This window comes from Amblyomma maculatum, chromosome 1, assembly GCF_055883805.1.
Source record: "Amblyomma maculatum isolate TAMU_Amacu chromosome 1, ASM5588380v1, whole genome shotgun sequence".
In the NCBI taxonomy this organism is placed as follows: domain Eukaryota; kingdom Metazoa; phylum Arthropoda; class Arachnida; order Ixodida; family Ixodidae; genus Amblyomma; species Amblyomma maculatum.
In genome coordinates, this window is record NC_139344.1 from 159,925,019 (window position 1) to 159,952,027 (window position 27,009).

General features: G+C 46.9%; 2 pseudogenes; both read left to right on the forward strand.

The window, feature by feature from the left end:
* The first annotated feature begins 7,390 nt into the window (after window positions 1–7,390).
* LOC146204744 (uncharacterized) lies at window positions 7,391–8,034 on the forward strand (annotated as a pseudogene).
* A 242-nt stretch (window positions 8,035–8,276) lies between these two features.
* Window positions 8,277–25,034, forward strand: LOC146204745 (uncharacterized; annotated as a pseudogene).
* The last annotated feature ends 1,975 nt before the right edge of the window (window positions 25,035–27,009 follow it).

A 27,009-nucleotide genomic window follows, 5' to 3' on the forward strand; every position in this document is an offset into this window, starting at 1 on the left:
CTTTTCCTCATTATTAGTAATAATATAGTTCTTGACCTCACCAGCCAAGTTCGGCTATATGCTGACGATTGTGTTCTTTGCCATGTTGTGGAAAGTTCCTCTGGCGCATTAAAACTTCAGCGAGACTTAGAGTCTATCCAGTACTGGTGGTCAAAATGGCAAATGTCTTTGAACATTTCAAAATGCAAACTTGTCTCGTTCACTCGAAAGCGTTCCCCTCTACAGACCTGTTACTCATTAAATAATATTCCCCTTCAAAAAGTTTCTGAATATAAGTATCTCGGCGTATATTTCACATCTAACCTTACTTGGACGAGACAAGTTGAGCATATTACATCGAAAACCTGCAGAATGCTGAATTTTTTTAAAGCGTAATTTCAACAAAGCACAGTCAAATGTCAAGCAGCTCCTGTATTTCACTTACATAAGGCCAATTCTTGAATATGCATGCCCTGTATGGGATCCCCAATTTATTTCCTTATCTGACAGGCTCGAACGCGTCCAAAATAATGCTGCCAGATTTGTGTCTAGCAATTACAACTTCTCATCTAGTGTCACGTCTATTAAACACCATCTTGGTTGGGAATCTTTAGCTCATCGCAGAAAAACATTTCTGGAAGAGAACCCCAGGGTCCTCTACGCGGACGCCTCGCTCCGAAAACGCAGTGACCGTGGAGCGGTGGTGGTTGCGTCAAAAGACAGGCTAATCGTCAGCGCTTCCGTAAAGACAACAGACCCCGCAGTTGCCGAAGAAGCGGCCGTGGCCCTCGCACTCGCACAGCCGAGCGTGGACACCGTGGTCACCGACTCAAAGACAGCCTACAGAAGCTTCCGCAGGGGGGTAATCCACTCCGCGACCCGAGCCATTCTATCCAAGTGCAAGCTTCCGAGAAGAGCCATAGAGCTCGTATGGGTCCCGGCTCACTCGCAGGTAGCAGGCAACACCATCGCAGACTACCATGCCCGAGAAATGTCAATCCGGGGCGAGCACGAGCCGGAAGAGCTACCGTATCCGGTTACCAGCTTTCGGGAGATAACCCGTATGTACCGAGAGGAAAGGTGCAGACTGCCAGAACCGCACCTCAAACTCACCAGGCAACAACAGACGATCCTGCGTCGAGCACAGGAGGGATCGCTTGCGCATCCCGTACTGATGAACCGCATGTACCCTGCGGAACACAATATACTCTGTCCTTTTTGCAAAAAAGAAAAAGGCACCCTGCCGCACGTTATGGCAGAATGCAAAAAACTTAAGACCCCCCCCCTCCTCCCCTTCTCGCCAATACCCCCAATCCCCAACCCCTTGAGCGACGGGAGACCTTGTTATCCAGCCCCGCCATATCCATCCAGCTCGCACTGACGGACAGGGGCCAGGAGCTGCTGGGAACATATGGGTACCGCAACCAGGGAACCACTCCGTCTGGTGCAAGCATGCACCACCGAATTATTTCGGGCACAATAAATGTTGATTCCTCCTCCTCAGATTGCAGATCTTGTATCGCATTTATTTTGGAAAGCTCAGCATTGACAAAGACCGGTACCTGCTTCAACCCCACTTTTTATCTAGACTACTTGATCATCAATGGAAGATCCGAAAAATAAAATGCCGGACAGATGTATATAAAACCAAGTTCTTTCCACTGACGATCAATGAGTGGAACAGACTGCCAACTAGCATTGGCGAGTGCACCACGAAAAATTTATTTCGGGCTTTTTATCAACACATGGCGCGCAGATCTCTTGCGCGTGTTTTCTGCATCACTTTTTCGTTGAGTGTTTCCATCGCATTATTCATCGCGCAGTTGCCCCCTTTCGAAGCATGTTTTTCATTCTGCATTATCACTTGCGTCGTGTTATTTTCTCTATTTTTTTTTGTATTTTTATCCTTTCTAGCAATGTTATTTGTCATCTCCCTCCATGCAATAATGCCTTCGGGCGCTGCAGGACTCTGTAATAAATAAATAAATAAATAAATGTAAACCGCACCGTACCGCCCTCCGATTAGTGCCAGCTAGTTCAAAGGATGCAAACTAACTTTAGTTCTACGTAATTGCTCATTTAAAAATAATTACATTTTCGAGTAATTTTATAATAAATTGACTACTTTTCCCAAACAGTAACGTCGGGAGTAATTCAATTATTTCTCCGTAACTCATAACGAATTATCACTTAATTCTCCGCAGAAAAGTCTACACTGCAGGGGCGAAGCGTCTATGACGATGTGGTTGCGTCAGACGGTTCGGTCGCATGAAGATACGCATGGCTGCATAGATTGTACAGCTGCAACAAAAAAAGAATGACACAAGTGACTCATGACCGGAGCGGAAAAATTGCAAGACGCGGCGCTATTGTAGCCGTATGCGTAGATAGCGAGAGTGCCAGGAATATTCCACTTTCCAAAGTGGGGGTGGCCGACAGAAAGCAGCACATCTCAAAGCTTGCATTTTAAATAATAGCTTGTGCGCTGCTTATCGGTATAATCACGCGCCAACATTTGTGAGCATGACTCCATTTCTTTAATTTTTTTAGCTGAAGTTTTGAGCAGCGACATTTTCTTTAATGACGTTTTTCCTCAAAGCCCGCCGTTTGTTGGACGATATACTGTCAATGGCTGTCAGCGCTAGCGAAGATCAATGGCATCATTCATGAACCTCCGCATTCCAGAAATGAGTTTACTTTTTGGCAACAAATGAATGCAGCAGTTTGAACCCACAATTTTCTCTTTATTGACAAATTTCTTTAAATATTACCACAGCACGTGAAAGAAAGAGAAGTCTAAAATTAGTTGATAACTGGCAACAAATTAGAAGTTTTTCTAAAGCTAGATTAGTGACTGGCGAACGCTCCACTAGCCTCCACGACATAGCGTGTTCGTGTGGGTAGTGAGGCATAGAGGCTGCTGCGAAACCAGGCATGCGTTTTAGTCGCGTCCATTCCTCTTGCACAGCCTCCCAAAGCAGATCTGGTGACGCTCCGTGTAGTTGCTGTCTTGCCAGCTGCTGCTTCATGAGGCCTCACACATTTTCAATAATATTAAAGTCCGCTCCTTTTGGAGGTCATGGAAGCTCTTGAATGCAGAGCTCTTCAAGTTTCTGCGGCACTATCCTTAAAAAAAAAGTTTTCAAATCATGAAGCTCGGAATCCTTTTCGGGTAGCGCGAACAAAAGAACAGGAGTGAATTATGGGGATGCAATAAATGAAAGCTAATGCTATTATTTGTAAGCATATCGAACGAAAGCAATCGTTCGGCAAAAATAACAGCCTTGGATAATGAAATTTAATAACTGAACAAAAAATGATAGTAGCATATTTTTTAATGATCAGCAAGATACAAACGTTGTAAGTGGGTGAAAGTAGAAAACGAAAGTTAAGTGACAACAATCACAAGTTAAGCCCCGTAAAGTATCGGTAGCCCGCCAACAGATTCAAACCTCACCGCAGGATACTATTTAAAAAAAAAAGACGTTTAGTCTTCCATTTCAGTGCACTGAAATAAGTTATCCATTTACAAACTGTCAGAAAAAACCTTTAGCTCTTTTGCGCGCATATACGTTGAAAGTAATTATACCTGCTTGTGTGGTCCTGTCATGCTGAAAAATGAAACATCCATCAGGAAACGGGCCATCCGAGATGAAAGAAATTAAGTTTCTTTCAAGTATATCCGCATAGGTTGATGATGTCAGGACTCCGTCTATCCGAACGAGCGGCCCTTCGTGTGTTATAACACCCCACACATTGACAGACCGCCGGCCGCTAGCGGCAACTTGTTACGTATACTCGGGTTCAAACCTGTAACAAAATGTGAACGTTTTCCTTGTTACGGCGCAGCTCAACACTTCTTTTCGGACATTCGCGTAGTAGGATTCAAAGGAAAAGTAAACTTCTTAGCTAGAGGTTTTAGAATTTACCGGGCGTATAGAAATGAAATAAAATGAAAAGACCACCGCAGCAGCTGTCATAAACACGCGACGATTATTTTCCGCACATATTCGAAAAGAAACACTTAGAAAAGTGCTGCTTTCCAGCCCTCTTAAAAACAGAAGCACAAGACCTACCAGGTGCAATCTGGCCTTCAAACACGGCGCTTTGGATCCCACTTGCTGCTAAAGCTAGATTCCTCGGTGAATACTACATTCATCCACTCTTCGGTCGTCCACGAAAGTTGTCTAGTGGCAATCTCCTACCTGAGCGCCTTGTTTTTGTGAGTCAAAAGTGGCCTCTGGCAAGACATCCTACTGCGGAGCCCTACTGAACGAAGACGTTCTGTTATGGTAGTAAGGGATATCTGAAGGCTAAGTTCGTTCGGCTGTTATAAAAGTGTCACAGCAGGCGGTGGCCACGATCAGCCTGTCTTCTTCAGTGGTCCGTCTTGGCCGCCCATCTCGAGCAGCGTCTCCAAGCCTTGCCTCTTGCCGAAAAGCCCAAACAATGCGCGTAACGCTGCCAAGCGAGCACCCAACCTCCGCAGCAACACTCCTTGTCCGACCTGCTTGAACAAGGGTTAATATTTGCACTCTTGTCGCCTCGTCGATTCGCGGCATCCTTATGTTGTGGTAAAGTTTATGGGAACTACACCTGCTTTTAAACTTTCTCTGTCGTGTGACGTAGGCACTGCCACACATTACTTTTGATAGTGCATTCCCAGCAAATTTTAAAGGGAAAAGTGATAAGGATACCGTTGCTCGCAAAGCAACGGTATCTAGCCACCTTGGCGTATGGTTTGGCCGATAAGAAATCAACATGCGTTCGTTTAAGATTTTGCATTTCTGATGTGCGAATGTCAGGATGAGCCGTCTTCTGCCGGCCACCCCCGCTTTGAGAAATGGAATGTTCCTGGTACTCTCGCTATCGGCACACTCGGCAACAGTAGCGCCGCGTGTCGCGATTTTTTCGCTCCGGTCATGATTAACTTGTGTCATTCTTTTTCCATTGCAGCTGTACGTTCTCCGTGATCTGCGTGCTTGGTGCACCTTCCGCTTGCGTTTCAGACCGAATGTGTGTCTAGTAAAGGACGACGTCAGGACCGGCACTGGCTTTTCACAGAGTTCAGCTGTTTTTGCTACGCTTCCGCACGAGAAGTCGCCTCTGACGTTCAAAAGAAATCAATGATTAAACCTTTTCAGCTAAAATTTTAGCGACCTTGGCTGCACCGTCGTCATACCTGCGCGGTGCTTCATAATGGATGTTTGGTTCGGTTTGTAGGGTTTAGCATCCCATAGCGACTCAGATTACGAAAGACGCCGTAATTACAGTGAACTAGAAGTATTGGGTAGTGGAAAGAGCGGCGGGCTATGCGCACAGGCAGCGTGAAGCCAAGTGCGAAGACTCCCACTAGGGGTGTTGGTGTGCTCTCCTCGGGGAGACCGTGCCGGCGTGACGCGCCCGTGTAGTTGCGAGCCTCCACCGTGGTTGCGCGCGCTTTACCACGTTGTTCTTGCTGCCACGAGACACCGTGCTAAAATGCCGATTGTGACCATTTCTCTGGTCGATTCTGCCCTGTTTTCACGTTTTGGATCATGGAAAAGAAGAAGAATAAGAATAGCGATACGCATTATTATGCGCCCGGATGCAAAAGCGGGTATCCCGGTTTTCGGGAAGTGAATGGGCGCACGTTGTCGCTTTTTGGAGCCCCTAAAGACAATGACCGGCGGAAACAATTGGAAAGGAATCTTCATCGCAAAGATAAGCCTCTCTCTGAAACGTCAGCCGTGTGTGAGAGGCACTTTGAAGCGCATTTTATTTTGCGCGACTATGTTCATGTCAACATCGGTCAGGAAGTAAGGATTCCTAAAGGTAAGCCGACGCTGATCGACGACGCGGTGCCCACGCTCCTGCTCGATTTGACGTCCTACCTATAAAAAAAAAAGAATGCGTCAGAAAAGACCAGAGAGAAAACGCGTTGCAGTGTGTCCGGCTGCACGCGCGAAAAAGGCGCGGTTGTCACGTTGCGGCCTTCGTGATTCATCACCAGATGTGAGTGAGGATGGCAACGACAGCCTGGATGTGACAGCACCCAAACCTGACGTTCAAACGATCGCAAAGAGTGTGAGCGTCCCGAACAGGTGGCCAAGACTGGACACCGAAGACTTCGATGGAGTCGTGTTTGCCCCGACAAGTGTGGGCAAAAATCAATTTGCTCTTTTTCACGAAAGAGTGTTGAGGTTAACGACTGACTCCGCGAGCACTGTTACTGCCCGCCTATACTTTCGCGGAAAAGAGAGCAAGCAATTTCTCTTGCAGTTGATGAAAGAGGAAGAAGTTATTAAATAGGCAGACACAGCTATTCTCGGCAAGGGTGCCATGAACCAAGCAGAGTTTGACAAAAACTACAGCAAGGATATGATATCGAACCTCAAGCACTCCATTGACCTTGCACATGGCACTGTTCTCAGCAGATCCTGCTCAGGAATAGTAAGCAAGGAAGGTAAGCATTAGTTGAGGAGTAAGCACTTGTCCTGCGACAGTGGGAGATTGGACCTTTTTTTTTATTTTTGCATATTGGATAAAGTATCCTTTGAGACATAGAAAAAAAAGGCAAAAAAGGCAAAAAAAAAAGGCAAAGGCAAAAGAAGGCAATAGTCAAGGCAGCACAAAAGCGCAGCACCGTATTGCTTCGTCGTCTTTTCCGAATCGCCCGTTCAAATCTTCGTCGTCTATGAATGGCATGTGTCAATATCATCTTCGCTTGTAGACTGGCTTGCACGTGACATAATGTAGCTTCAAATTTGAGACATCTGCCAGACAATTAACAATTGCCAGCAATCGCCATGAATACCATATCATAAAACCATCCTGTCTATTCAGGTACAAGCTTTACGCGTCATTAGAGAATGCTATCATTCGCTGTTTACAGCACCTACAAAAAACTATCCATTTGGATTCACCCTATGTAACGTGTTACTAGAACTCAGGAAAGTCTGAAATAGGTGTTTCGGTTGTGAAGATATATTGTTGGAATCCCATAAGCAAAGTAAGAAATTTGGCCTGTGCTCTTGCTTGTTGTGTCCTTTTATTTTTGTACATATTGTAACAGGCTTTGCATAAACGTTGCCGTAAAAGGCAAGATTGACCAGCCCTATTCGTTTTTTTTTTGTTTGTTTTATGTGCTGTCTGTGTAGCTTGCCGCTATCTGAGGAAGAGTCTAAAGTGCCGGCTCAAGACAAAACCTCTGAAGAGGAACATTTCTAAGCACCTCAAGCTGGCTCGGCAAAGGACAAAGCGCCTGGCCTCACGTGTCAGCACACTGCACCAGATGATTTGCAAGATGAAAAGTAATAATTTAAAGATCACTGAAGAAGCCTTCAAGAGTAAATTTGAAATGTTATCACCAAAACAAAAAGAGGCTGCTATTGATATGTTTGCAGTATCCAAACGTAAAGGCATGCAAGGAATGACCTACACAAAGAGCTGGAGCCTGTGGTGTATAATTATGAAAATTAAAGGACCTAAATTGTATGAGCACATACGTAAGCACAATATTCTTGCGCTGCCAGGAAAATCAACACTGAGCAATTACCTGAACTCTTATAGGACCTAATTTGGCGTTAATACCAAACGTTTGAGAGTGCTTAAGGAAAAAACAAGCACGATAGATCGTTTCAAAGGGCATGGCGGACTGGTCGTCGATGAAATGAAACTTTATAAAAACCTTGCGGTTACATCTGGTACATTCATCGAAGGATTCGTTGATTTGGGCTCATTCGCACCTAAAGCGGACAAACACGCTGTGTGTGACCACGGGATGGTCACTTGTTTCGTGCCGTTCGTCGGAAAGTGGACTTGCCGTATTCGCCCCTCATGGAAACGCAAAAGGAAACCTGCTAACGAAAGATTATGATGGAGGCAGTTATCTGGGCGGAAAATGTGGGGCTATTTGTTGACTTCATCACTGATGATGGAGCAACATGGAACAGGAAAATGTGGTCATTGATGGGAATTGCAGCGACCCCTTCACTTACGAAGTGCAAGGTGCAGCATTTAGTTGATGCAAGCCGCTCACTTCACTTTGTGTCTGACTTTCCGCACCCTAATTAGTGCCTCCGGAATGGGCTCCTAAGAGCAGCTTCAACACGCAAGCAGGCGAGGTAATAACATAGCTTAAATTGTTTTCATTGCCTTTCACCTGTTGCAAGCCGGTCTTGTTTATATATGTCAGGTTGAATAATTTAGTGTAAGGTAGAACGGGCTTATCTTTTCGTTTGTATATGCCGCAGGTCTCCCTTCGTCCATATCGCAAGGCACTGGAGCTTGACGGCTCGAATGTCACCCTTCAAGAAATGCCAGGAATAACAAGTCACAACAACCCGAACAATTTCGAGAAAATGACAGTTTCTTATGCATTCCAACTGTTCAGTGACATTGTGCTCAATGGTCTTCGGTTGTATGAGACAGAGCTGAAAAGCAACCGTGGAAGGATTCAACCAATGCTTATCTTCTTTGGGTAAGTCTACGCACGATACCTTTTTCTAAGATACACTGTAGATACACCTTACACTGTAATAAATGGCCTATTTTGCCCCTAAAACGAATATTAGAAAAAAATAATTGTCGCATTTTTCGTCGCAGGATGATCCGAGACGTTATTGAAATAATGACATCCAGATTTCCAAGCGAAGCCTTGCCGCCAGACTCCGCTTCTGTGGATAAGCTGCTTTCTTTTTTGACGTACCTGACCGAATGGGAGCTGCATGCAAGCAGTAGAGGTGGCTTTCTGTCTGCGTCTACTGCTGTTGGCCTGAGAGTCACGATTGCAAGTGTTTTGTTATTGCTTACCTACCTGACGAAAACGTCAACTACAAGTACTTATTGGCCTCAAAGTTGAGTCAAAACCTGGTCGAAAATATCTTCAGTATAGTACTGCAGTTAGGCGGCTGCAATACACGTCCGACACCCCAACAGTTTCTCATAACTGTGTTTTTCCTAAGTTTTAATAGACTTGCCAGATCTGTTGCTAATGGGAATACGGAGCCTGGTGTTCTTACAGCCCTCCTAGAGCCAGACTTGATGAAAGGTCCAACGTCTGTCAAAACTGACGTGATCCAATGTCTTCTTAGTGATTATGACGTCCCCACTGCAACACATCAAGAGAAGGGCCCTGTACCAGACCATGCGTCATGTGTTTCGACAAGAAGTGATGATAGACTCATTTTTTACATTTGTGGTTATGTTGCCAGGAAGTTTCTGTTAAAATTGGATTGTGATGGTCAAATGCCACAAATTGTTTCTCACGAAGAAGGAGGATGTTGATTGTCTTAGATGCAGCTCAGTTCAACAGGCTGCGAGATAATGGTAGTCTAATATTCCCAGCCGGATGGCTTTTCAGGTTTATTCGAAGGTTAGGAAACCTTTTCACAGCCACCTTCACTACACATGAGCTGCATCATGAGAGTGTGATGGATGTCATTGCTCTACTTAAGAGAAACCGCCAAGACAGGATAGGCGGCGATAGCCACGCCGAATCATTGACAGTAAAGGTTGTAGCTTTTTGTGTTACCACACGGCTGCACTTTTTCGGTAAGTCCCTGAACCGTTCCAAAAATAAGAGCCAGGAAACGTCACGATAAGTTGAGCCGCTGTACATAAGTATGCGCAAATTGGGTCGTGTGCTCTTTGCCATCAAACTCTTCCCTTGTAGTATTTTTCTTGAAACTGCATCTCCTACCTACTGGCAATGGGACTGAAATAAACTGTCTGCAGGAGACTCGTGCTTCTAAAATCCGCACGTTCATCGCGTACTATAATCATATTGAAAGAAGAACGCAGCAGTATGCATGCATGAAGACCTTTTCTAAGTCTCGAACATGACTGGTGACTGGTACAACTGGGTAAAAAAAAACGTGAAATATTCACGTTAAAAGTGTAATCTGCCGCCGCAGTACGAGCTGCGTGCATCGCGAAAAGAACCATTGCAGCAAGTGCTTCGCCTTCCCATCGCTGTGCAGTAGCACGAGGATGGTAGGGCGAATCGCTTAGCTGCGGTGCTAAAACAAATTAGAGTTGTTTGCATGAGACCATAATAACGTATGAGGCATGAAGAAAAACGTACACAACATTCTTAAATGCTGTGCCGCCGCCCTCGCTTGCTGCTTCCTGCCGCAGACGGTGCTCGGGAAATGAGCGCGCCCGCCATCTAGTGAGCTTCTGCACAATGTGTTCGCAACCAAGCCGCCGCTCCTTCCACTACCCAATACTTCTTGTTCACTGTACCGTAAAAGAGCGCTCAGTAAATTTCGACCATCTGGGTTTTTTTAATTAGCACTGCCGTCGCACAGTACACGAGGCCCTTGCTTTCTGCCTTCTTCTGATAGTTAGCGCGGCAGACGGGATTCGATCCCGCATCTCTGGGTTCAGCAGTCGAGAGCTCTAACCACTGACCTCACGCGGTGATTCATATAGGATGTGGAAACTGCCATTGAAGCATTCAGCAACTACTAGCGCGTGAGCAAGATGGTCGCACAGAAAAACATCGTGCTACACTCAGGCCTTGCATTCAATGAGTGTTCAGTCTACCCGTGGGATGTCTTCCCGAGGAAACGTTGACAAGCAGTGACAAGCAAGCCCCAATAGTTTATTGTAGTTTTAGCGAGTTTGTGTCATAGCAGTTAAGTTCGAAGAAAAGCAAGGCAACTGTAAATGATTACTGTTCTGCAAATATCAGTCGCTTTTCTATAGGGCTCTAATTGATCGTTGTGATCAGTTACACTTGAAATAGAGTAATCTGATCATAATAATTAATTTTGTACGTGCACAAGAGCGATGATAACTGATAACCCCACTTGTCGAAACGTTGGTTCATCTGCGAACTGAGGCGTACCCCATTTACCCTTGTTCACTTCTTTTTCATACCGTGCAAACCATCTGCTTCCTTTCGTTCTACCTGAATCCTCAAGTAGTCCATGAAATACGTGCGTTATTCAGTCATTAACGCGTCTGGCCTCATCAAAGTGTCATCAACTTCCACACTCATGATTTTCTTTTCGCCACCGCTTCGTGCTTACGTCACAGATCGGAGACCAACACCGATCTGTGACGTAAGCACGATGCGGTGGCGCTTCTATCGCCAGCGTGGTCCGACTGGGGGTGAAAAATAGGCTTAGCGCCCATAGGAATAGATGGAAGCGAAATATTCCAAAGCAGTTTTCTAATTTCACGGGTTATCTGTGATATCGTTATTCGGTACAGAGCAACCATGAACGCCCTGGAATAGATCGTGTAAGTGTGAAATCTCATTACCAAGGCGAAGTATTTTTAAAACACTGTGAAACGTATCGGGGTGCGAGTTGAGAGCGCGACCCATAGAAATACATGTAAACACAACTTACCGCAACATTTAGCAGCGTTGAACCCTTCTCATTTTTTGGTGAACGTCTTGTACGATGCTCCGGCGTCATTTTGCATGACATACTACATTCTGTTGCAAGTAATGCAAGTCTGACGACTTGTGGGACTGCTCACAGCAAGATAAACTGACCGCGCATAGTTGCAGACGACCATGCACCACCCGTTGTCGCTAGCAGACGCTCCTCCGGAGCTGGAGGCGGCCGCGGTGGGTATCGCCAGCTACGCTGTCGTCTGCTGCAATGCGCGAATCTCGTTCTGTTCATATTGTCGTATGGCGTTTGACAACTGCTTTTTTAAATGTAATTCTGTCTAGCACGTATCACTGGAGCGACAGTATTATCAAGCTTACTTACCCTATGCGGCAGCATATCAGACTAAGCAAAACTGCACGATTCGCTACACCCAGCTTGCCTTTTGGCGGTGTCTGGATTCATAACACAGGTTATTCGGGGAGTTTTAAAAGTAGACTGCCTCCGTAATGACGCACCATACTTTATCACACATTTCTTCAAAGTGCTAGTCAACGTTTGACGACCGGCCACCACTTCTGATGCTCTGCGAAATGAGAAAAATGTTCCGGTAAGTTGTGTTTACATGTATTTCTACGGGCCGCCCTCCCAACTCACACCCCAACATGTTTCGCGATGTTTTAAAAATACTTCGTCTCGGTAATGAGATTTCATATTTTGACGATCTGTTCTAGGATGTTCATAGTTGCTTTGTATCGAATAACGACCTCACAGGTGCCCCGTGAAATGAGAAAACTGCTTTGGAATATTTCAATTCCATGTATTCCTATGGAGGCTGACCCTATTTTTCACCCTCAGTCGGCTGCGACGCCGCGAGCGCCGCCTTTGTGTGTAAATGCGGTGTTGGTCTATACATGAACATTGAACAAATTATTAGCATAATCACGCCAGATCAACTCTATAGAGAATGCGGTACAGTTGAACAACAGCCCATTAGAACATAGGCATGTGCTGATCATATCGGTAAGAGGGAGTGTAAGTCGTGTTTGAAGAGTGGGTGTACATTTCTTTTAAATGAACGGTGATTCTACCAATTTGGTCTTTACCAGAAACAACAGCTCCGCAAAGCCGGTCTATGATGCGCGTTTTCCAGAGGCTGTGTAATTCGCTAAGCAAGAACATGTCTAACGGAAAATCAAACACTGACCATTAAGTAACATATCGTATAAAATGCGGTGCCAAATTCAGCATTTTTAATGGTCGTTGCCAGATATCCGGCCACAATTTTGCATCGTTGCAATTAATGATGTAATGTTCAATAATTTCTGGAACATTACAAGAGCGGCTATTTGCCTTAGAAACAAAAATGCTCTTTGATTTAGTGTTTTCACGGGCAATGTACAAGTGTGAAGCTTAGAGAAAAAAGGTTTGTTTAAGTCGGCAGAGACATTTGAGTACTCCTGTGCGTCGTGTCTAGGAAAACCAAAATACACAGAGCAAAACGTCGGCGAAGAGAAAACCCCAGAAATTAAATCCTTGATCAATCGTTCCCTCGAAACTGAAAACAGGATCTTATGGGAGAAAAAAAATGTGGGAAAATAAAAGCAAAATACACATCATTGATGAGACTCATAAACACAGATTATCGAGAACATGAAAAGACACAATTATGGCTGGCAATGCATTAATTAAATTGACTTGGAAAAATGTACTAGCGTGTGTGAAATGCCACGGAAAAAACATGTATGGTGAAACGGTGAAACAACCTGTCAGACATAAAGTGTATTAAACCAAAGCCGCCGGCGCGAACTGGCCGAACAAAGTTAAGATACCACTAGCATTCAAAAATTTATTTGAACACTTTGGAAACTCTAAAGTGTGCTTGGCGAAAGCCTTGTGGCCACATCACTGCATATGTCCATGGCGTTTCTTATGCATGGACACCCCAGTGCAATGGCCACAATGATCGCCGAAGACCCTTGCGCTCGGCTTCTCTGGCTTTGGTGGCCGGGTATGTTGTCAGGCGCTGTTCCCGTTTTCTCTGTGCCACTCGTACTTTCGCGTCCGGTGATCTAAGCAGCCGCTGTTGCCGCTTGCGTTAGGCCTCGCGTGCTTTTGCATCCGGTGACATGTTCAACCGGCGTACACGCATTCGTTCATTCTTCTCACGATTCGTGTTGGGGGAATCAGGTGTCCATCGAAGCTTCTCCGCACCGCTTGCCGCACAGTCACTAAGCCGCTTCGGCGCTATGCGTCTCACTCAATTGCACCCAGACATCTGTCGAAGGAGCGTCGCCCTGTTGCCGACGCCGACGCACGCCCCCCCCCCCCCCCCCCCAACACACACACACACTCACACACTCACACGTACACGTGACGTCATGGTTGCCATGCACAGCTGCGCCCCCCATCAGCCCAGGTGGTGGTTGCAAGAGAGAGAGGTCGAGTGCGCCGATGTGCGGGGGAGAAGCCACAGCTGGCACCGTTCCAAGGCACGGACGGACGGACGCCGCGAGTATGAGATATTAAAGACTTTCGCCTTAAAAGACGAATCCCACACAAAAGTAGCAAACATGCTCAGGAAGCGTCAGATATGAAACCTTGTGCAATGAATAATTTGCAATATGTTAGGAGATCCACTCGCTCGCGACTCGTATCCCGCAGTCTATAGGTATTGAGTGGGTTGCACAGGACCTACTGCCTTCTAAAACGCATGCAGATTTAGCGACCCGCCTTTTGACCCCAAGGTCATCATTGCCTCGGCTCCTTAATTGCGACATTACTCTTTTGCATCAAGAAAGGAGCGCCTCCGGCGCCGTACACGCGCTCTTCACTTTCCGGGTGTCTTAACCCTATACCGCTGTCTCACCCGTGCAGAGGAGATTGTACTTCAGAGGGTACAGGTCGGGGTTGCCATCACTCCTGCAGTCACTCAGGCATGGCCTAATTTCCGTCATTTATATCCCCGCCGAGGGTGTCCAATATGCGCATGTGAAAACACTAAATCCGACATCCCTCCATTGTTGTGGGACTGGCCAGCACTGAGACCTACAACAATCAGACGCCTGACGGTAGCAGGTTATTCTCCACGGAATCCTGGTGCCTATATTTTCTGGACGCAGGGATCACATCATCCCTCATTCCTGGACTTCACAAAATCAGCAAAACTCTTTCCGTCGATTTAATCATTTCATCATCATTCATTACATAACCGTCAGATTTTCTGATACAATAATTATACTTCATCATAAATAATAGATTTTAGTGTTAAAAAACAGATTGCAGACGGTTCCCCTACGAAATATAAAGAGATTATGGCACAGAAAAGTCTTAGCCGAGCTCTTAGGGGTTTGCACGCGTGCTTTCTATTGATGTGAACTACGCTTAGACGAACTTAACGGGACTCCAAGGTGCTTGGATGGCCTACATGTCCATGTCACATCAAGTGGCGGTAACCACATACCAAACCAGAGAAGATATTTCTTATAATGACTGATGCAAGTTCCTGAACTTGACCGAATCCCGCAGTTAAACGGATAATCTCATCAGTACTTCGCTTGTCAGCACAGAAATACGAACGTTCACTGTTCACCTGCATAAGCTAATACCCTGTTTCTTTGTCCATAATAAGAAAGCGGTTGAAGACTGTGCTATTCATAGCTTTTATAAAAAAGCGGCTCCGAGTATAGAGCAAGTCAGAGCTGGTAAAATGGAAAACCTTGTTTCACAGAGGACTAAATGGGAACTGCTTATGAGAGGCAGTGATTTACATACAAGTGTGTGAAAGAGCCTTTGTATACCAAAGGCGTGGCCCAGAAGAGACAACTGAGCCAAAATATACAAGGCTTTAATGAGCATAAAAAAAAGGAATCACTTGATGAAATATTTAGTTGCTAGATCAATTTGCATCATTGCTAATGGCTCCTGCGCATTAGTGTAGTACTGCAGACCCGTCTGCGCCTAATTTATGTCACACCGCAAAGACCCACCACTCTCGCCACAAGTTTGATGCGGTCCAAAGTAGACATTGCAATCTGGAGACGGTTTCATTGGACTTTAACTGCGGTATATTAAAAGGCCTAATAGGAAAGTGGCCTTGTATAAATATGAGGTTTTCCTTGTCACCATTTTCCGATATTATAAGATAAAGTGACTTTTCGTACATGACTGCGAAAAAAATGTCACATCAATACTCACCTAAATAAATCTGGAGCAGGACAAAGGACGGAGATCGAGAATAACATATATTTACTAGTGTTGAAAGATTCCCCTGAGCAACTTCCTCCCGTGCACTACTCTTCAGAATGTTACACAAACGCACGTTATTAGCAGCATCAGCAGTGCTTGAAGTTACGGCATAAACAGAAGTGTGTACTGGTTTGTACACTCGGTAATTATTGCATCTGCACCGGTAACCAGGACACCACCACAGTAGAGCTCAGAGGCTCACTTGCGAGCCACGTAGCGGCGCTCGTCAAGCAAGGGGTGTCGAGTTGTCTCCTCAGAGTGCGTAACACGACTGATGTGGAATCGAACGCGGGACTCAACCGGAGACAGCATCCTGCATCGCACTTTTGAATAGCGTTGTGCATCATACTTTCGAACATGACACTTTACGCCACCGATTTCTTTGGAGTACAAACCTGTTACTTCGCATTCAAGCCCCTATTAACTCTAAACACTCTAAATTACTTGCTTTTCCTGGCCACGTTTAAGGCAAGGCATCGTGGAACTCATTTTAAACCTATGCCACGGTCCTCTTGCATTAACATTTCCCCAAGCCGCAAAAATAGGACACTTACGGGGAAGCAAGATGCCAGAGCTGTCTTCGCTCGCTGCTTGAAGACCTCTTCGCTTGCCAGCGAAGCATTAGGGTTCCATAGCAAGCTCTACGACGGAAACTTGGAACAGGATCATTCTCCAATCCGCCCTGCGACCATATATAATGGCCAGAAAAATAAAAATTGTTGACAGCGCTTAAAATGTATCGCTCAAGGTTATCTGCAGACATGTAAATTCGATGAAGACATGAATTTCAGGCTCTTCTAATATACGTGAATGTGAACGACAGTCCGGGGTTAAAATTAAACCTGAATTCTCAGTCATATGTGATAAAATACCAGGGCTCTTACGCCCATATTGGCTAGGCCCTGTACGGTTGTTTGGGTCACACACGCAGTTAGTCACCTGTGGATATCACATACCGATCACGCTTTATGGAACCCAAGCTCAAGTTTCGCCGCGCGATGGCAGCGCGCATTCCTGGTATGGTGGCGAAATGTGAAACGATGGGACGTCGCCGGAGCAGACGCTCCGCTAGCTTCCTGTGCACGTGCGGCGGTCGAGTTGCGCCTGGCGGTTATTTGGCGATACAAAAACGCTTCCGCTGGTGCGAAACGGAGGTACTAAGTAGCATTGTGTCATAGGTAGCCACAATAGTAGGCGAAGCGCCGAAAGACGAGGCTCACGCGTGGAACTTTGCAGATTTTATTGGAAGCGTTTCCACAAGACCTGTTTTCCAACCGCATGACAGCATTCTGAGAAGTCTCGCGTTCTGTGGAAACAAAAAGGGCCAATTTTCCCCTTCTCCATAAACTCAGGAATGTTCGACAGTCGACAAAGACGTCTTACAGAAGCATTAAAAGAGTACAGTGGTATAACACCATGTATACGAAGTGAAGGGGGTGGAGGATTATCCTGCTCTTCGCTCCGCGCGTGTCTTGCTTTGCCGATTTTCTGTGCTCTCTCCCTGCTTTTCGAGTGCTCTGAAAGCTCTGAAAGCAACCAAATCAACAGATATCCAGCGTGCGACGTCCGCGATCGACAATGATGTGGGAATGTGCCCTACGACCAAGAAAATATCTAGGAACGAGGCCTTTTTGTGTGTGTGTGTGGGGGGGGGGGGGGGGGACATGTTTGGTTGAGCCGCTTTTACAGATTTCCGCAAATTGACCAATAAATGAACCAACATTATTATTATTCATAACAAAAATATGTTGGAAGTGCAATACAAAAGCGATCCTAGTTATGGCTCGATTGACACTACTCGCACGGAGCACCCTATTCGCGTCACAGGTTTCGTAAATGCAAACCAAACATAAATGAAGCACAACCATTTAGTAAGAACCGAAATAAAGCACGATTGTAGTACAAGCTTGGATTTCACCTTCCTTCCGAGCCAGCGAGCCGGTTATGTCGCGTGCAGCGCTTTTGAGCATGTGCTTTTGAGACTGCTAGCGTTCGTGCCTTTGAAGAGAGAGAGAGAGAGAGAAAACTTTTAATGAGCATAATAATCAGTAAAAATTCTCAGGAGCTGGGGTGTCGGTGCCCCTAGTCCAGGGCTCCGCTGGCAGCAGCTGACTTGTGGACTAGCTGGATAATCCAGGCTTGCTGGTCCAGGTTGTCGCTGGTCAGGGCCGCCTCCCACTGCTCGTGTGTCGGGCATGGCACTATTAACGTTGAGTCAGGTTTGTCCTGGCATTCCCAAGAGATGTGATAGAGTGTGGGGCTTGCACCGCACCAAGGACAGTAACTAGTGTATTTTGTTGGGCTTATCTTATTTAAAATTTGAAGATTAGGGAATGTGTTTGTTTGTATTTTTCTCCAGTCTATAGCGTCCGAGGAAGGAAGTTGTTTGTGTGGTGGTGAGAAAATTCTTCTTTCTAACCGTAGGTGTTCCAGCCTGTCGCCGTAGGGTCCTAGGAGAGGGGTGAGGTAGGGATGGGGATCCGCCCGGTTTGTGAAAGCTCGGGCTAGATCATTCGCTACCTCATTTCCTTCTAGGCCTTCGTGTCCAGGTGTCCATGTAATTGTGTGCGTCTGGGAGATGGAACGTAATATTGCACACGCTCTTTTGTGAGGTTTTCCGGCCAGGTAGTCCCTGCAGGCTGGTTGGGAGTCCGTTACTACGTGTGATGACTTCTTTTGGTTGTCTTGTGTTTTTATGGTGACGGCTATTGCCAGTGATTCCGCTTCCGCAGGTTCCTTGGCATAGATCGAAGCCTGAATAATTGGCCTCTTCTTGTGGTCAACTGCAGCTATTGTGAACTTGCCAGGTTCGCCGTAAGCCCCTATGTCCACGTAGACAACTTCCGCGTCTTTAGACAATTGTTTTTCCAATGATTTGACTCTGGCTTTCCTTCGACCCTTCTGTAACTCATGGTGCATGTGCTTGGGTATCGGGTTCACATAGATGTTGTTTCTTGTGGATGTCGGAATTTGTGATTTGATCTCAAAAGTTCTTAGTGCCTGCCATAGCCCTAGTTTTGACAGGATTTCCCTACCCGCCTGCGTTGTTGTTAGGCGTTGTTTCTGACTCTCTAGAACCGCCTCCTTGAGCTCCTCGAAGTTGTTGTGCACTCCGAATGCCCAAAGACGTTCCGTTGATGTTATTGGCGGGAGGTTTAGGGCCGTTTTATAGGCTCCTCTTATGATAGTGTCAATGGCTCTTTTATCAGTGAATCTAATTTCGTGATATGGGAGCCCGTAGGTAATCCTGCTAACGACTAGGGCTTGTACAAGGCGGAGGGTGTCCTCCTCCCTCATCCCTTTCCGGTGCCAGGTCACCCTTCTAATCATTCTGGAAATTTGGTTGACTGTGGTTTTGAGTGTTTTGATTGTATAATCCACTCTCAAATTGCTTTGCAACCACAGCCCCAAAACTCTGATCTTGTCCTTCTCTTGAATTATCTGGTCTCCCAGAGAGAGCTGAATTTTTACTGGGGACTTGTAATTTCTTCTGTGTAGCCTGATAAGTTCGGATTTTTCTGGGGAGCATTGAAGACCGCTCTCCCCGGCAAATTCCTCGACTAGGTCTATAGCGGCTTGCAGAGCTTCTTCTTTTTGCGCCAAGGATCCCTGAGTAGCCCAGATGGTGATGTCGTCCGCGTATAAAGTGAAGCCAATATCAGTGCGGCTCAACAGTTTTTTTTGCTAAATTTATCATTGCTATGTTAAATAGCACTGGAGAGATTATAGAACCCTGCGGTGTACCTTTGTTCGGCATGGGTACGTTTGGTGATCGGTGATTTGGTGATTTGAAGAAAAATCTCCTTCGGACTATAGCATATTCTTCTACTGCAAGATTTCCTTTAGTAACGTCGTAATAATAAAAACAAAACCGTATATAGATCTCATGCTACAGGCCAAAACGATGATAAACAAGCGAGCAGCTTTATTTCAGAGTACTGATAATACTTCCGTAGTTTTTAAACATAATATAATGTAGCGTGTGCAACAGCAGCCAATAGGCGGCTGCTCATCGAGAGTCTCGTGCGCGGACTCGAAGAAGTGGCCCCGTGGCGTTCGATGAGAAAAAGCTGAAGTCGGCTGCTGTCACTCGGTACTCTGGACCTGCTCTTCTGTGCCTGCTAGATCACCCCCCTATTAAAAACCAACCTTCTGGTTACGGGCCTAAACGGCTACGTCACAATATACGACAATATAGTTACATAGCTGACTCGCCTCAAGATAAACTTCCTACGTTTTCGCTAACGTGGGAAACGCATTCACAATCAATATTTACTCATCGCCGTCTGTCGTCTGCTCTACAGTGCAGACGTGAATAAAAATTTTCTCGCCTATAATTAAGCTTCCTCCATGAAAATACGCGGCAGGTCGTTCAATGATCAAGACGGAATGCAGGCGGCATGTCGCGACGCGCCTGCGGGGGTGCGTCAGGGCGCGTGCTCGTTCGAGAGAAAGCGCGCGGCGCACGTCGCGAAGGCAGCGAGCCAAGCCGGCGGCGTCCCAGCGTATGTTTTCCTGCCACAGATGGCGTTGCCCATCAGGAGCCGCAGCGCCGCCCAGCGATGCTTTGGGAGCCTATAAAAACATTTTCATTTTCCAAATATTGGAGGCATGACACGCTGATGAACGTCGACGATTCACCATGCAGTAGAATTTCAAAACGCATAAGGCTCCCTTCTGTGTCAGCCTGGTACAAAAAATAAGAAACTACAAGACTCTTCTTAAGGAACAGAAAGGAACACTTCTAAAGGCCGAGCTCTGTACGACACACAGACTGTTAAATACCTGCTGCAGGACTACGTCTCTGTCTGTGTGGGGAAACTATACAGCATTACACTCACCTGTTGGAGTTATGGACCCCAGAGAATAAATCATTCCGAAATTAATCTCTCTAGATTACGGTTCCCTTTTAAAATAACTGTCCTCTTCAACTTTGTGGCAACCGTCAAAGAGGATGCTCTAACGCCAATGTGTGAGTTGCTTATTGCAACCGGAAGATTTTCTTTTGTTAGCGCTTCACTTTTTTGCATATGCTTCCATATTTATTAAGTAGATGTTCTCCCTCCTTAATATCCCTACAACCTCAAAATTTTTGTCGAAGCATTTTCACCGCAGCGATTCCAAATTCATAATTTATGTGTGGTGCAACCTAAGTCAGGAAGAATAAATCAATGCTTGTGTCTCAGCGTTCTTGGAGACAGTTGAGAAACAGCGCTGCCGCGCAGCGTTGCGCAGTGGGCCCAAAAGTCGCTGGTCTGGCGCCCGCGCATTCCTAAACTACCGCAGCGCCCCACCCCCCTGCAGTCGATGGGTAAGGCTAATAGAGACTAAGACTAAAACGAAAGCCACTGCTGCCCTCCCATGTACACCCTCTGCATTCATTTGCTAATCGTGTTCGCAGCCATGATGGTGCATCTCGCATACTACATGATGATGAGTTGATGACGAGTTGGGGCTATTCCCTCTATAACGGGCGGATACGGCCTACATATCCTAGCCGGTTAGATAAAAATACGACAAAAACGAAATAGAAAATGGACAATCATAAAGAAAAGAAAATAGGCGCTGTCCAGAGTTGCGGTACGTTCTCATCAGTCCATCACTCCTGACCACAGAACCATCACCGTCAGCGCTTTGTCAGTCGCCACCCCTGGAGCCGTCTGTCTTTAGGTTGTCCGCACCCTTGAAAGGGTATTGTTAGCGACATTCGCATCTGCCCATCTCTGCTGATCATTACACAAATCACCGTCGGTGTTTTGTCAGTAGCCACCACTGGAGCAGCCTGTCTGGTTGTCCGCAACCTTGCGAGGGTGAAGCCAGCGCCCTCTAGTTCTAGGTACAGAAGACGAAACGATACGAAACAATCTCAAGGACGTTTTAATTTGCCTTTATAGCACTTAAATTTTACGGTTACACAAAAATAAAATGTACAAACCGTTTTTTATGAACTTCGATACTTTATAGATATACTTTTCAGAGTTTTCTGCACGAGTAAAGCAAACATAACGAGTGCCATAATGGCGCTAACATGTGGGCTAACATGTGTGCAGCCAACCAAGGAGATTGAGCACGACCTCTTCGTCGCGCTCTATCCTCTCTGTAAGACGGAAATTTTAAAAGCTACTAACTACGGAGTGGCCCCAAACAATTCCTGGCCGGGCGACCGTGCATCATTAAACGGCCGCAGCGCACCTCCTCCCAACACATCTCGCTGCGGTGGATGGGTAATGCGGAAATTTTAAATGCTACTAACCCTCTTCTTTCAGCAACGCAACATTGAAATTAACTGCGTTAACGTTTTTTTAAACAGACATTTGTGCGCATATAAAAACCACCGCATCTAGTTACGCGTCTCAGGCAATGAGGCTGCAGACGCGGCTAAAGCAGCTCAAGCATGTCGCCTGATTGAGATAAGTCTGCAAACGTGGTGAATGTTTGCGCGTACAAATGTGTATTAAAAAAAACGCAAAGGCTATTTTATTTTTCGTTGCATTGCTGAAAGAAGAGCATTAGTAGTATTTAAAATTTTTGCCTTCCATCCACCGCAATGGACGGGAGGGGCGCTGCGGTCGTTTTGGGATTCGGGGGTGCCAGACCGGCGATTGTTTGGGCTCACTTCCTGACGCGCAGTTTTTCAACTGTCTCTTATCAAAGAACGTTGCTTTGACGGCGCCAGCACTGAACCCTTGTGAATACCCTATTGCAGGTATGTGGCATGTTTTCCGGAAAAAGAAGAAGAAGAAAGCCTGTGATAAAAATCCAAATCCAAGCCGAGAAAAGTTCGAGAATCTGCGGTACGATGGACAGAGAGAATTTATGTGACTACTGTACACAGATGATGCATCCGGAGCTACTTCACGAATGGTGCAACTACCTTTATTTAAACTACCCCGTTTTGTACCAATCGCGAGCGCCTACAAATGACGAGCTGGTGTACCTGTGGCACGCCTACCTGACTGCGACCGAGCCCGTCTGGTACCCAACGGGTGCGCAGACATTGGAGCATGCCGACTGGACGAGCACGCCTGTCGGTGCTGCACAGGTGCGCGACAGCATGGCGGCTACTACTTCCGCCGTCCCGCAAGCTGAGGGCATCCTTGGATCCATGCCAGCAGAACAATGCCTACCCGATGGCATGTCAGGACAAGGATTTCCCGGGGGCTTCAACGCCGCAGTTGCAACTGTAGTCTCGAGGCGCAAGAGGCCGCCGGCGGTCACTGAGGGCTGTACGTCTGCAAAGAAGTTAAAAAAAACCTGAACTTTCGTCACCGTTCGAACCAATAAAACTCCTTCCCTTGCACTAAATAGCTTCCTTGATTGCAATATGTCTGGTTCGCTTCCCCGTGAGTGAAAACCTCTCTGACTATTAGAAAATAGAAGGCACATTTCTTCGCGCGGTCTTCTCTGAACCGCGCCGAAAGCAAGGATTACATTTCACATGCCTAGAATTAACAGTAGCGGGCGTTATGGCAGCCGTGATGGCGGTACCGGGTAGGAACGTGAAGACGAGTTACTTTATGCGCACTGGTGGAAAATCAAGCTTGCGACTGCTTCCAAGCGCATAAGACGCATAACGTCCTTGTAGAGCTCTCCTTTGTATTCATATGCCGTGAACCTTTAGCCTTATGTTTTCTCTTTTGGGTTATGAAGAGGGCTGAAGGGCGCGCGGGAGGCGCAGTTACTACCAAAATTTATTTGAAGCCGCATAGCCGTAGCGGTGTAGGAAGGAACACGGGGATAATCATTGTAATTGGTTCAGAGGGAAGAAAAGGCACAATATCTGTCACTTGTGTGAACACATGGACCACGCCGTAAGGGAAGGAAGGTGGGAATGAAAGCACAAAGAGAGAAAGGGGTGCCGTAGTGGAGGACTCCGGAGTAATTTCGATCACCTGGGGACATTTAACGCGCACTAACATCGCACAGCACACGGACACCACTTCGTTACGCCTCCATCGAAACGCAGCCGCCGGTAGTCGGGATCGAACCCGGGTACTCCGGTACAGTAGTCGGGCGTCTTAGCACTGCACCACCGTGGTTGGGGAAGAAAACAAGTTTACGCTGCACGAAAAAATAAAATAACTAGGCATTTCAGGCAAAAAAAAATATGGGTCCATGGTGGCGCTTCGGTGTATAGAACAGTTTTGCCTTGTTACTGATATATCCACTCACTATGCTTGTATCGTCACTCATTTGGCGCGCGCCGTAATAACAAGCCAATATCACGGAGGCGAGTGCATCAGTCTTTATTTCGTGCTCAGTTATATCAACCAGGGTAGCCCGTCTGGAGAGGGAAAACGATAAGAGGGATCGCCTTGTGGAGAGTGCCACGAGCTACGCTGCTTAGGCCGGCCCATGTCGTATGGCACAATGCGATACAATGTGGATATTTTCCAGCCAGAATTTAAACTATGCAATTCAAAGCTTTAAGCTGTCAATCCAGCCGTCAAACGCTGGAATTTTGTTCCAGTGAATCTGCCAAATCTGTTCTAAGTTGAGCAATCAAGTTTGTCAGGATGCCGAAATTTTGTCTAGTCAACGCAGCAGATGCGGCGGATACGGGGCCGCAAGCTCATTCAAAACGACTGTTATGCGACAGGAAAATTAAAGTAAATAAAAAAAGCAGATAGCACAAAACCGTTTAAGAAACGTCGGCACCAAAGCTGACATGTAAGCCAGCTATAATAAGTGCCAGCTAGTTCAAAGAGTGGAAACTAATCACAGTTTTCAAAGCTGATTTCTTGTAGCGATTAACATTTTGAATAACTTTGTAATATTGGTACAAGCCGGAAAACATTACGAGCCAGCAAGCCGATGAAGAAAGTAGACAGAACATGGCCTATGGTGATTGTAGATGATGTTTAATGAAAGATGGCGGACCTAGCGCGAGCGCACCTGCCCACGGCAGTGTCCGCTTCTTTCTCGCCCGTAACACTACACAGGATCACCGAGCGATCGCCGCGATTTGTTTATGACATGACGATGATCTTGTGCGGATCGGTGAAGACAGAAGAGAAAGAAGGCAACGGCTTGTCACGATGATGACCGATGAAGCCTGGCCCAGGACACATTCGCTGCACCGGTCGCCAGGATTTGACGGCTGGGTCCCAGGCACGCATCAAACGACACAGGTGGGGGCGATGTCTTCACGTGTAGTGTTGTATGGGGTCGTGGGTTCGTCTGGTCGGCGTTACGGGTCGGTCAGATCCTTTGGTCAGGTCTTTCATGCGCTGTCTTGTTCTGTGTCCTCTCGTTCTCGTGCCGATTCGTGTCGGTGGGGTCTTAACGTCGGGCCACTTGTCTTTCTTTGTGTCTTTCTTTGGTCAAGGCGGTGGACTTGGCAGGGGACGGAGAACGGCGATGTCACGTCTGGCCCCAGCAGTCTGGGGAACCGTCAGGCCCCACGTTGCCCCAGAAACCCGCGACCGACGGCGCAGGACACAGGGCACCGATGCTCCGGGCCAGGATGACTTGTGATGATGACTGTTATATCCGGATGCCAGGTAAAGGAACAGGAAGCTTTATTACGAGGTGCATGCTCGCAGCCTCAAACCAACAACCACCGTACATGGAGAATGCGCGCTGTCAGCTGCCGGCGCATGAGCAGACAGACGTGACGAACGCGATAAACCATGACATAGCGAGCGTCCTTCTCGAGATACAACACGACCCTATAACACTCCTTCCTTTTGCATTTCTAAACGATCCGGCGGCCGTCGCTGTCTGGTGCTCATTCGCAGTGGCACCGGTTGGTCGCTGCTTGTTTGCTGAGCTGGCAACTGTGACGAGGTTGATTCAGCGGATTTTCCTATGGCCGGTGAAGGAAGCCATACGTCTGATGTATGAAGCAGTTCCACCTCAGTAACTGATCCTGCACTCGACGTGATGCAGGATCGTCGCAGGTGGTCAGCGTGCACAAACCGCACTTGTTTCTCACACACACCAAATAGGTTGTCGACGATTTCACACGCGTAATTTGTCTAGGCCACCATTGCACACACGTCATAACGCACCGAGCGAACCCACACACGATCACCAATAGTAAACAACCTCTGCACACCTCTGCGTTTATCAGCAGACGTTTCTACTTTGTCAGCCTTCGTACTCATTTTATCTATAGTGCTCGGTTTTAGTAACGACAAGCGAGTCCGCAGTTTCCTTCGCAGAAATAATTCGGCGGCTGTGCTTGCCGTGAAAGTATGCGGTGTAGTTCTATAAGAGAAGACGAAGTTGTCAATTCTGTGCTGCAGCGACCTAGAAGTGCCTCTTCCTTCATCTTCGAGCAGCTGCTTAAGTAATGCCTTCTTGATTGTGCAATGCACTCTCTTACACTCCAATAGATTGTGGGTGGTAGGGTGGAGTGACCATATGCTCAACTCCGTCTGCTTTAAAAAATTCTTGAAATTCAGCTGCTCGAAACTGCGGACCGTTATCGATTACTACTTCTACCAGCAACCCATATGAAGCAAACCAAGAATGAACACATTCAACCATTTTGGCAGCGGTTGTCACTGTCATAGATTTGATTACAAACCATTTGCAGTATGCATCAATCGCGACATGGAACAATTTTCCTTTTTCTTCCACAATAAACGCTGCCATGAGTTTTGGCACAGTTGCACAGGGGGCCAAAGGTACAGGCTGTGCGAAGGGAAGAACAGACTGGCATATCTCACAATTCCGCCCACATTGCTCGAGGGCATGATCAATGCCAGGCCACCACACCATGGATCTTGCTACAGCTTTCATCCTGGTTATGCCTAGATGTTGTTCCTGCAATACATCCAGCACCTGATTCCGGAGCTACTCAGTAATGTTGTGACCGGGGTTCCGGCCGAGGTATGCGCAGACTCCAGCAGCTGGAAACAGAGGCGTACCTAGCGGACGCCGGCGAGCGACCGCCACCAAAGGTGCGAAGCCGTGGCGACGCCAGCGGAGTGACGCTCTGTTTCCGGCTGCGGCGGCCAACCCTTCCCGCCTCTCCTCCCTCGGGACAGATACAAGTTGCCTTTCGGGCCTTAATCCCCTTGGCGCCACGGCGGCGACAACAGGAAACCTATCCTTGTGCTGAATGGGCAAGAGGCGCGTCGCCCAGCAGAGGTGCGTCGCCCCACTCGCCGAATTCTCGAGGTAAGCGGGTGACCTCCTTGGAATTACGCGGGGGAAATGACCGCCGCGAGTGGGCGACTTCGCGGGATGTTTTTGGCTTGGTGCAGAATATCCACCACCAGCACAAGATCTTCATCGACGTCGGAGAAGTTTGCCCTCGCCACCAAATTATGTGAGAGGAGGTTCGAGCACCACCCTCGACAGTGGGCGACACCTCCAGTGATCTCTTGTTCCCCAGTAATTGGACTTCGACTGAACCTTGTTTCCCCAGCTAGGGAAGTGGGGACAACAGACTGTATTTAAGCGATGGAAATTGTCTCCACAGAGAGCTCCGTTTTCCTCC